This window comes from Mastigoproctus giganteus, chromosome 3, assembly GCF_048544385.1.
Source record: "Mastigoproctus giganteus isolate SK-2022 chromosome 3, ASM4854438v1, whole genome shotgun sequence".
NCBI classification, from domain to species: domain Eukaryota; kingdom Metazoa; phylum Arthropoda; class Arachnida; order Uropygi; family Thelyphonidae; genus Mastigoproctus; species Mastigoproctus giganteus.
Window position 1 is genome coordinate 55042044 of NC_143577.1, and position 11708 is coordinate 55053751.

Genomic DNA, 11708 nt, shown 5'->3' on the forward strand with positions numbered 1-11708 from the left:
AGGGGGCACCCACGAATCGTCGGTGAGGTGTTGGACGACCACGGCTCATCGATTCTCGAAGTGGGCGAAGTCTCTCCCGGATGGTGCGTAGCAACAGAATAACGACTGTGCCGCAACTAGCCAGTAATTGGAATGTTGGTGACGGGATGTGTCACAACACACAATACATCGAACCCGCTGAAAATGCGGGTGCGTAGCCGCAGGCCGCTCTGAGTGCCCATACTAACCACGGTTCACTGGCGACAGCGCCTACAATGGGAACGCGAGCATCAAATTTGGACCTTGAGTGATTGGAAGAAGGTCGTCTGGTCCGATGAATCACGTTTCCTGTTGCACCATGTCGACGGCTGGATACGTGTGCGCCGTTGGATGAAAGCAAGCCGCTGGCGGCGATGTTCTGCTGGGATACCCTGGGTCCAGTCATCCGTGTGCCGGGCACTCTGATGTCTACCACTTACCTAAACATCATGGTCGTGTTTCAGTGCAGTCCCGTTCATTTTAGCTCCAGAACTTTGGTTTAAATAGTGTGTCTAAAATGTACCAAACCCTTGGAAAAGTGTTCTAATAGGAAAGGTTTTTGAAGAGGAATCTGCTGGGGAGAATATTTTTGACTTTTTCTCTTGATTTCTGTGAGAATTTTCTTGTCCTTATTTAACGCTTTTGACAATGGGTCAGTTCACCATGCCGCCATTGACGGAGCATTAGAGAGAATAGCCTATGAACTATCACAGGCTATTCACTGCCAATTCTCACACTTGATTTGGGCTGGGTGTTCCCCCCGTGTGTAAACTTGGGCTGAGACAGTGCCCCAACAGTTTGTGAAGATTCTGTGTGTTTATAGTGATTCTATAATGATTTACAAGTCCCCCCCCTCCACCATAAACTTTACATGGAAGAAGTACCTTTTCGTTACAACCAAAGCTGAACGTCACTTGCTGCCTAAGCGAGCGTTTCTGGATCGGAATATAATACCTCCAGCAGTAGCTGCTCTTCCTCGACCACCTGCTCTCACTGCATTCAACTGTAGAAGCTAACTTGGCAGCTCTAGGGGTAATTTTTCATTTGAGCTCTTCTCTCCCGCTCGCGTGACGCGGGTCAGCCCGAAACTTTGATAGACCATATCTCGACTTCTATTGTAGCTACGGACTTGTGGCAAATTTCCTTCAACATATTTCTCTGAAACCCTGCCAAGTGAACACTCGGCTCTTGCTAATTCAGATTACTTCGATTATCCGCACTTTCTTAAAATACCCGAGGAAACTCAAACCAATGCCGAGAAATCACCCCCAGTGACTCTTCCCGAAGGAACTGTTCTTCAGAAAAGGACTTGAGGACCTACTGAAAGACCCCAACATCAGAATAACAACGGGATTATGTGGAAAAATTGTCACAATTTGGACGAAACTCGAAACAATACTCATGCAAACCAACATTGAGTGTGAGAAAACCAATGTAAAACTCGAAGCATTTATGGCAGTAGATGCAAACCAAATGCTACAGCGTACCCCTACCTACTCAGAAGCGCTGAGCAGGCACACTGAGTAGCCACAGCTGGCACACAAATAACTGAAAGTACTAAACAACTGGCAGCAAAGAAAGCTCTACTACCAAAACCTAACCTGGTTGTCCTGAAACCAGCCTCAACAGGGACTACAAAAATAGTGAAGAAATTAAGAACACGGTGATGGAAAACCTGAACAGCGATCTTAAAAATATTCGCATAAAATCCATCAAAAAGACTAGAAATATAGGAATTATCATAGAAACGGAGACGAAAGAAGAGGCCTCCAGAATCTTGACAAACCTCGAAATCGAAACCCTTGGCTTAACTGCAGAAATACCAAGAAAACGAGGACCATCGATCATAATTTATGACGTGGACAAAGAGACAGCGCCAGAAACTAAGAAACGAACTGTACTGTAAAAATCTGCAATTCTACTTTCCAGATACAGAACCAGAGAACTTAATAATGCCCAAATACATGACCAAATCGCGTAGTGGGAGCTCAAACTCGATTGTTGACCTAGCCCCAACGGTCTGGCCAATAATCTCTACCCAGAACCGAATCTACATCCAGTGGGGAAGCCACCACTTTAAAGAGCATATGGCTGTCCCCAAATGCTACAGGTGCTGTCGCTTCGGACACACCAGGCACACGTGCGCCTATACTCAGCCAGCTTGTGGCCATTGTGCTCAGCAGGGTCATGAATACAACTCATGCCCAAATAAAAACCCCCCGAGCCTATTTGCGCTAACTGCAAGGCGCAAAAAATACCTCGCAATCACTCCCATCAGGACAACAAGTGCCCAGTATATCAAAAATTCAAGAGTATTCACCAAAGCAGGACCGATTATGGGAACTCGGCCTAGAAGTTTCAACACCAAAGAAATCAGTTTTATCTAGATGAACACGCAGCGGGCTCCAGCGGTAGTAAATCAGATCAGAATGAAGGCAGATGAAACAAACTCCGACATCATTCTAATTTAAGAACCCTACGCCCACTGCAAAGAAGTGAGGGGTTACCCCCTAACCTACAAAATCATCCAGCACAGCGGGGAAACCCCATAGGCCTCCATCCTGGTCCGGAACCCTGACATTACTGTAATTAAAGTAGTACACCTTTGCACTGCCTGGGTGGTGTGTGCGCACCTTCTCACCTCTGTAGGGGATTTCTATGTCATATCCGTCTGCTGCAGACCAGGTGGAGACATCCAGCCAGCAACAAACTACCTGAAAATGGTCTCCTCTCACCTCCTCCAAGCCAAAATTCTAGTGTGTGCTAATGAAAACTGCCGCTCTCCCCTGTGGCATAGCGCCACAGTGGCACCCAGAATGGGCAACTCCTGCAGGACTACCTGGCTAATTCAAATTTCACAGTCATTAATCAACCAAATAATCTTTCTACCTTCTCTAGCACCCTGTGGGTGGCTACCATTGATGTCACTCTGACCACAACCTGGCTTGCAGGCTACCTTCTGAACTGGGTGGTCAGGGAGAAGTGGACAACATCCGACCACAGGGTGATCACATTTTAGATGAGGCGCTCTCTTACGCGCATACCAGTACAGAGATTAATCTCGCACAGATATGCTATTGCTAGTGCTGACTGGGAACTTTTCAGAAAAATCCTCAACGAAGCGGCACTGCAGCTCCAACATCAGAACCTAGAAAACGTGGACCCAGACAATCACCAACCTCATCACTACTGATTGTAATACGGCAATCAAAAAGAAAAATTCCAAACTGGGCGCACTTCCATGGTGGTGCCCTGAACTCCAAGCACTAAGAAGAGAAGTACAACACAGAAGGAAAGATTTCCAACGGGCATGTAGATCCTGGCCGGAGCCAGAGGTTGAAACACTCAGACAGATATATGGGCAAGCAAGAAACCGCTATACAGCGCTAATTAGACGTAGGAATCAGAAGTCCTTGGAGGACCACGTTTCTGCTACCGGCAATGAAGATCCCTGGGGTGTGGTTTATAGGGTGACCACAAACAAACTCCCCAGAGGAGAGGATATCCCCTCTAACGAGGCCGCCGTAGCCTAGTGGTCAGGCGCGCGGGTGCATAAGTACGCGTGGCTTGAGTGACCGGGGTTCAAGCCAGTGACTGCTGAATGCGGTGCTGTTTCTTGTATTCTGTGTATCTTGTAAACTCCACTGACCGTTTGGTCGTCCCGGAGTATAAACAGAAAATTTATTTATTTATTTTTACAATAGCACCAAACGGTTCCATGACCACAACATGACATAGTACAATGAATAATATCTTAAATACCACGTTCAAAACACCCTTCCCCAGCCACACCGAAGCAGATCAACATGTGCCAGGAAAATGAAAAGTATCGCAAGCAAACAATAGCCCCTCCTTTCACACTGAAAGAACTCTGCCTAGCATCCAACAAACTCAAGAATAGGAGATCTCCTGGAATTGACATGCTAGAGCCAGAGATAGTAAAAAAAAGTTGTGGAATATACCCCGGCCATAAACTTAAATCTCTTCAACCATTGCCTAAAAAAAGGACGCTTTCCATCCTCCTGGAAGACAGCTAGCATCTGACTAATATTAAAAAACCCGAGCAAGCCTCAGGAACAACCAGACTCCTACCGACCCATAGCCCTGCTATCCATACTCAGCAAACTGTTTGAGCAAGCATCTTCTCCACCTCATAATCAGTCAGTACTACTCCAACATAAACCTACAGTCACCAAAACAGTTCGGATTCAAGAAAGGCTGCTCAGCTGTGGATGCCCTGGAAGCTATCATCATTGCTGCAAGGAACACAAATAGAAAATACTTCCTGGTCATTTCTGTTGACTTGGCCGGGGCATTTGACTCACTTTGGTGGCCAAGCGTCCTCAGCAGACTCAGGGAAGCCAAATTACCATATAACCTATTTTGCAGCATTAAGGATTATTTTTCACAAAGGAAAGTAACAGTTCAAACCCCATACTGCCAGGTGACCAGACTAGTGCATGGGTGTCCCCAGGGCTCTGTCCTGGGACCCCTTTTTTGGAACATTGTTTTAGACGAATTCCTGCACACCAATCTGCGAGACGTCTCCACCCAGACGTATGCTGATGATCTGATTCTTACCCTGGCGGCCGACTCCCGTAGACAACAAGAAGACGCAGCAAACGAAGTCTTTATGACTCTCCAACTTTGGGCTGAATAGCACCACCTGCAGATTTCACCGGACAAAACCAACTCGATTTTACTGAAGGGAACACTGCAAGTCATCAGACCTCCCCTAATTAAAATCCAACAATCGAACATAAAACTATCCACGGAGCTGAAATACCTGGGAGTAATTCTAGACAGAAACGTATCATTCACGCCGCATCTGATTCATTTCCACCAAAAAATAAGAAAATATAGTGCCATGGTTAACAGAGTTTCTCGGCGAGACTGGGGCGTGAAACGGCGAACACTAACCCTTTACTACAAAGCAGTATTTGTACCGATCATCACTTATGCGTCAGGAGCTTGGTTTCCCAAAGCGACAACTGCAATAAATACAAAAGAATTAGAATCAATCCAGCGCAGCATCCTACTTTCCATCACTAGAGCTTGCTGCACGGTCAGCACACATGCCTTGCAGGTGCTGGCTGGTGCACTACCTCTGGACCTAGAGGTAGTCAAGTGCGGATTACTACATTATCTCCCTAAGGATAGATCCCTTACCTGCACTGACTTCACCACCGACCCTGCAAATAGTGTCAGAGTGGAAAAAGCACGACTCACATTTCACCTTCAAAGGACGTTGGCAACTGAGATGGGACCAAACCACAAAGGGATCCATCACCAAGAAATTCATCCCTGAAATCTCAAGAATCTACCCTGAGCTACCCACATGGTTCTCAGGGGGCATGGGTCTTTCAAAGCTAAATTGGCCGGGTTTAGGAAGACCCAAACTACCACTGTGGCTCCCGAGAGACCTGGGAGCATCTCTTCTACCACTGTGACATTTACGAGGACCATAGGCGCGCTCTTATGACGAGAATTCACTACATCCCCATGAATATGGAGCACCACCTATTTGACACAGCTGGAGAATACACATCCTTCACCACCTTTGCAAAGGACCTATTCCAGAGGCAAAAATTCCTACCCAGAACGTAAGAGATCTGGGAATTGGAATGTATTCTGCCATCGAAATCGATTGGCATCCACCACCCTCTTGAAGACTGCCCTGATCATTAACCTGTCTCGGACGGAACCTCTGTTCCATGAATGACGCCAAATCGGACCAGACACCCAAATTGGACTCTTTACCAACAGTGACAACGTGCTCTCTACTGCCAATTCCTGATGAGATCTATAGTGTATAGTGTGTTCGTGTCTAACGGCAACAGGGGTTTCCCCCATCTCCGCGTTGCTTTCATTGTGGGTGTAACAGTTCACTGTAAAGGCCAGAGATTTAAAAGTTTATGGATATTGTATGAGTGTAGTGTTGTGTATCGTTGTTCTTCTGGCCATTTAGCCGCTAGACCCCTGCTGGGGCCCAACGTTGTCCACACTATGCCTCGTGGAGGCAGACCAGGTACACTAGTATTGAAATATTTACTCTGGCAGGTCCAGCCACCTAATTTCCTGAGATTCCAGTAGCTAGGACCTTAAAAAAAATAATAAAAAAAAATAATAATAATAAAATAAAAAATAAATAAAAATAAATATATATATATATATAATAAAATAAAGTTAAATTTTCGCTCAGTGCTGGTTAAGAAAATTGTGTAGAAAGGCCAAATGAGTTTACTGTGAACGCAATTAAATTTAGTCATTATTAAATTTTAAGTTATGTGGGGTATACACTTGCGTATTAGGTAGAGTGGGGGGGAGACAGAAGGCTGGGGTGAAAAGACAGAAATATGGGGACGATAGAGAAGGCGACCCCGGATAATCAGTGGGGCAGGCCCATGCCCCACCAGGTGAAGAGGGGAGTGGCAAGAAGGTGAGGGGATGGAAGATACCGTCCCCTCCCCCTGCCGGGGGAGAGAGGAAAAGATAGGACCATGCAAGGGAGCATGGTTTGAGAGCCAAGATGGCGAGCAGCAAGCTGCAGTTGGTCTTCAGTGACATTGGTGTTCCCATTTGGGATATCACTCATGGGACCAGGTCCCGTCCAATTTAGTCAAGTCAGTTCTTGTCCTTTATTAAGTAGGTTCAGTTGTTATTCCTGGTTGTCATGTATAGGGTTCAGTTGTGCTCCATTGCAGCGAGCACAAGTCTTCTTGCGAAGAGCTCTTGGGCGTAGCAGGAGAAAGCCAGGTACTCTTGTTTTGTATCCAGTATGTTGTGTTCCCGTCCTCTAGGACAATATAGGATCTTTGTTATTAAGATGTTGCGGAGGTCGTCATAAAGCTAGCAATCATACATTAGATGTTGCCAGCTCTCCAGACCACCACAAACACAGGTAGGGTCCTCTTCAATTCCCAAAAGGAAAAGTTTTGCATTGATGGCACCATGTCCGGTGAGAAGGTATGCTGCATGGAGTCCAGGTGAGAACCACGTTGGGAACTTAGGGTAGACCCTGCCGACGTCAGGTATAAACTTTCTGGTTATCTCCCCTGTATGGGAGTTTGTCCATCTCTCTTGCCACACCTGCAGCAGGTGAGCGTAGAGCCTCTTTCAGCGGTGCGGTTATTTTCTGGGTCAGTTCTATGTCCGAGACAGGTCCTTGAGGTGCCCTTTGCCAGATGGTAAAGTAAACCTTTGCCCACAATCTCCAGGTCAAGGGGGAGAACTCCGGTCAGGACCTGAAAAGCATGGGTGCTCACCGTGCTGCAGGCACGAGAAGTAAAGAGTAGAATCGATCTTTGGGTTGAGTTGATGATACGTCGGTTGACTGCGGTAGTAGTCTTGTGATACCATACGCCAGAGGCATATGTGATGGTAGGTATGAATATGGCTTTGTAGAAGATATGTAGCGTACGCCGGCCAAGGCCCCAGTCCCTTCGAGCCACCCTAGCAACGAGGGCAGCATATTTCCTAACCTTGGTTCGGATGTTTTGTAGGTGGTCTTTGAAGGATAGGTTGTGGTCAAGGATGACCCCTAGATACTTGAGTTGTTTGGAGAATTTTGTCGTTTGGTTTATCTTAATTTGAGGAGGCCGTCGTAGGTCCAAGTTCCCTTTCAGCAAGGCTGAGTTGGTTTTTTCTGGTGATATTCTCAGGTGATTCTGTTTTGCCCAGTTCTGCAGTAGCTCCAAGGCCAGGTTTGCAGATTCTTCCAGTTTTGCCCTTGAGTTCGCCGAGACGGAGAGAATGAGGTCATCGGCAAATGCTTGAGCATCCACTTCTCCGAGGTCCGAGACGAGGAAGCTGTCCAAGACGACGTTCCATAGGAATGGTCCCAGGACCGAACCCTGCGGGCAGCCCCGGTGGATAGTTCTAGAGAGGGTCTGATAGGGTGCATTCACTACTATGAATCTGTTGGATAGGTAGCTCTGTAAGGTCTGATAGAGGTTACTGGGAACGTTTGCCGCTCTGAGTCTGGCCAGGACGCTCGGCCACCAAAGTGTGTTGAACGCCCCAGCGAAGTCCACAGAGATCACCAAGAAGTATTTTCTGTTGCAGTTCTCCACTTTCCCCAGGAGGTGCTGGTGGGCATCTATGGCAGAATGACCCTGTCGAAAGCCGAACTGGTTGGGCGTTGTTAGTCCTGCAGTATTGTAGTGATGTTGGAGACGAGCATGTAATAGGCGCTCGAAGAGCTTGCTGACCACGGAGAGCAAGGCTATAGGCCTGTAAGAGTCTGGGAGGATAGGTGACTTGGAAGGATTTTTTAGGATAAGTTTAACATTGGCAACCTTCCAAGATGTTGGAAAGGCTCCTGCCTGGAGGCATTTGTTGTAAAGATTTAGCATCAGGTCAGGGGCAAGTTCCACTGTCTTTTTAACAATTTCTGGTTCTAGCAGGTCTGGCCCTGGGCATTTATTTCCTCTAATAGTTGATGCTGCTGCAGTTAGCTCCTCCCTGGTGAAAGGCATTTCCATTGCTTGGTTATTGTAGGTTGCATTATCTTGGCACATTTTCTTCTGATCGTCAGTCTGTGGTTCAGCCGGTGGTTGAAGGACCACGTCAAGAATATTGTTTAAGGTGCTTTCCCAGTTTGTAGTCATGGCACCTTGTGGAGTTCTAGTAGTAGCAACAACCTCCCCCCTAGGGAACTTGTTTGTGGTGATCTTGTAGACCACCCTCCAGGGATCGTTATTGCCAGTAGTTGTGACCAATCGCTGCCAAGTCTCCTGTTTGCAGTGACGTATCTGCGCGGTGTAGGCATTTCTCGCTTCTCTGTAACGCTGCCGTAAGGCCTCCACTTCTGCAGCTGGCCAAGATCTTCGGGCCCTTTGAAAAGCCTTGCATCGGATATGAGTTTCCTTTCTAAGGTGCTGCAGGTCCCGGTTCCACCATGGCACTGCACCCGGGGCTGGGTGTTTCCTAGGTATTGCAGCTTCACAGGCCTGAGTGATGAGGGCTGTTGTCTTTCGCTGAAGGAGTTCCGGGTTGCTAGTGGTCTGGAGTTCGGCATTATGTTCCTGTAAGGCAACTGAGATTTCAGTCTGGAAGGTGTCCCAATTTGCTTTCTGAACAGCGTACCCTGTGCTGTATTTGTCTTGGTACTGGGTTTCTAGTTAGTGAGCGGTTAAGCTGGAAGGTTATGGCACGGTGGTCGGAGGTGGTCCAGGCATCTTGGACCGACCACCCAGTAATATTGCTGGCTATGTTTCTGGAGGCCATGGTGACATCTATAGTTGACTCCCACAACGTATTGCAGAAGGTCGGCAGGTTGTGTGGGAGATTTAATACAGTTACTGGTGCGTTTGCCAGGAACTCCTCTAGTTTTTGACCGTTCCTTGTGTCTGGTCGATCAGGTGTGTGACTGTGCCACACCAGGGATCTGCAGTTGGCATCTGCGCCAATGATTATTCTCGAGTTTGGAAAGGTGTTGATTACCGTGTAAAGGTAATTTATAGCGAAGGTGATGTCCTCACCTGGGCGGCAGTACAGGGCCACAACATAAAGGGCTCCCATGGCGGTAACAATGTGAGCACATGCGGCCCAAGCAGTGCAGAGGTGTGTAATTCTGGTAGCTGTGATGTCTAGATTCCGGATGACAATGGCTGCGCAGGGAGTCTCATCCTCCGCCTGGATGATATCTATACCGGGCTCCCTTGCCTGGTACCTTTTTCTCCCTTTTCTCCGGCGGGGAGGAGGAAGCAGGCCCGTCTTCTCCTTTCCCTACTCCGCCAACTCTAATCCTTCTCCTGGTGGGGCACGGGCCTGCTTAACTGAACATCCTGGGGTCGCATTCTCTATCGTCATTATACTTCTGTATTTTCCCTCCAATATTCAGTCTCCCCCCCCCGACTCTGCCTAATACGTCAGCGTATACCCCACACAAACTGCAAAAACCTAATTTCGTCCAAATTAAACCGCATAAACCTCATTTGGCTTTTCTAATTCCAGTGCTCATTCATACTGAGTTTTTTTTTTGTTTGTTTTTTGTTAAGGCCTTAGCCACCGAAATTAGGTGGCAGGACCTGCCAGAGTATATATAAGCTACTGGGTTCCTGGTCTGCCTCCACGGGGCGTAAGTGGGCCCCCAACTGGGGTCCAGTGGCTAAACGACCAGAAGAATAACGGTACACGACACTAAACGATCCAAGACCAACACACTTTTAAATCTCTGGCATTTACAGCATACCTAAACTACGCGGAGATGGGGGAACCTCTGGTGCCGCCTGACCCTAAATACACTTACACTTACCTAAACATTATTGCTGACCAGGTACACCTTTCATGGCAACGATCTTCCCCTCTAGGGGTGCCGTCTTTCAGCAAGATAATGTGCCATGCCATACCGCCCGGATTGTTCGAGACTGGTTCGTGGAAATGACGAAGACTTCCAGGTATTGCCCTGGCCTCAAATTCCCCAGACATCAATCCCATCGAGCATCTGTGGTTTGTGTTGGAACAACAACTCCGATCTGCGGTGTCTCAACCACGGACCTTACGAGAGTTAAAGGATCTGCTGGTTACGTGTTGGTACCAGATACCACAAGACACATTTAGAAATCTTGTAACGTCGATACCTCGCTGGGTACGAGCTGTTTTGGCTGCCCGTGGAGGACCAACATCATATTAAGTAGGTGGTCATAATGTTTTGGCTCATCGTTACAAACAAATTCGCCAAAGTAATTAGAGAATCACAAGTAACTACACTTCTGATTTTAATTCAAAAGTTTAGAAAACAGTGCATCAGATAAATTTATGTTCAAGGTGACTCATATGCATTTGGTACAATGCACTTGCGGCACAGTGGTTATAATCACCATCCTCCCATACCGAGTGGAAAAGGCAGGAGTTGAAATCTCCTCAGTGAGGCGAGGAAGTTTTATGGACTTTTTTCACAACGTGGCTGAGTTTGGCATTGCTTTTCCTACAACAAGCGGACCGAAAAATACCCGCAGTTAAAAACACAATAAACCAAAGCCTCGTAGCCTTAGCTGCTTTGGCGCTGAACACACACACACACAATTTAGTGTAACGTGACACGTTATTGTTTTACTTTATAATATTACGACTTGTGTTAATGATTATGTGAATTAAATTCACGCATTTGTTTAAAAAAAAGTGAAAAATGCGTGCATTTGTTAAAGTTACGCATTTAATCACTTAATTTGTTTTTATTATTATTTCGTACTGTAAGGAAGAACAGGAAAAGTTTAAAAAGTAACCAATACAGCAAGGGTACTACCAAATGTAACCTGAGAGTCACAAATCAATTTTGGAAAATTCAGAACCGAAGTATTTTTTATTTAATTTAAGTATTTTTTATTTAATTTAATTTTATTGTTAACTGGAAATATTTACGTGGCCGGTTAGGTCAGTTGGTTAGAGCGTCGTGCTAATAACGCGAAGGTCGTGGGTTCGATCCCCATTCTGGCCACTAGCAATTTTTAAACTGCTCGTAGCGGAGTGGTCACGTGCGATGGTGCCTTGAGTGTTCGGGGTTCAATCCGTGACTGCTAAATACGGTGACGTTTCTTGTAAATTCCTCTAGCCGTGTTGTCGCCCCGGAGTATATCCAGAAAATGGAATTATTATATTTTAATATGGGGAGTAGTACAGTGCTAAATATTAGATATTGTCGAAAAGACTCGAAAAATCTCTTTCATGTAGGCTCTAATATTTGTGAG

The 11708-nt window shown here is 46.5% G+C and overlaps 1 non-coding gene across 1 annotated transcript; it reads left to right on the top strand.

Annotated features, from left to right (window-relative positions):
• Positions 1-11384: 11384 nt before the first annotated feature.
• On the top strand, positions 11385-11458 carry TRNAI-AAU (transfer RNA isoleucine (anticodon AAU)). Its single transcript has one exon. It is a non-coding gene; the product is annotated as a tRNA-Ile (tRNA).
• Positions 11459-11708: the final 250 nt, after the last annotated feature.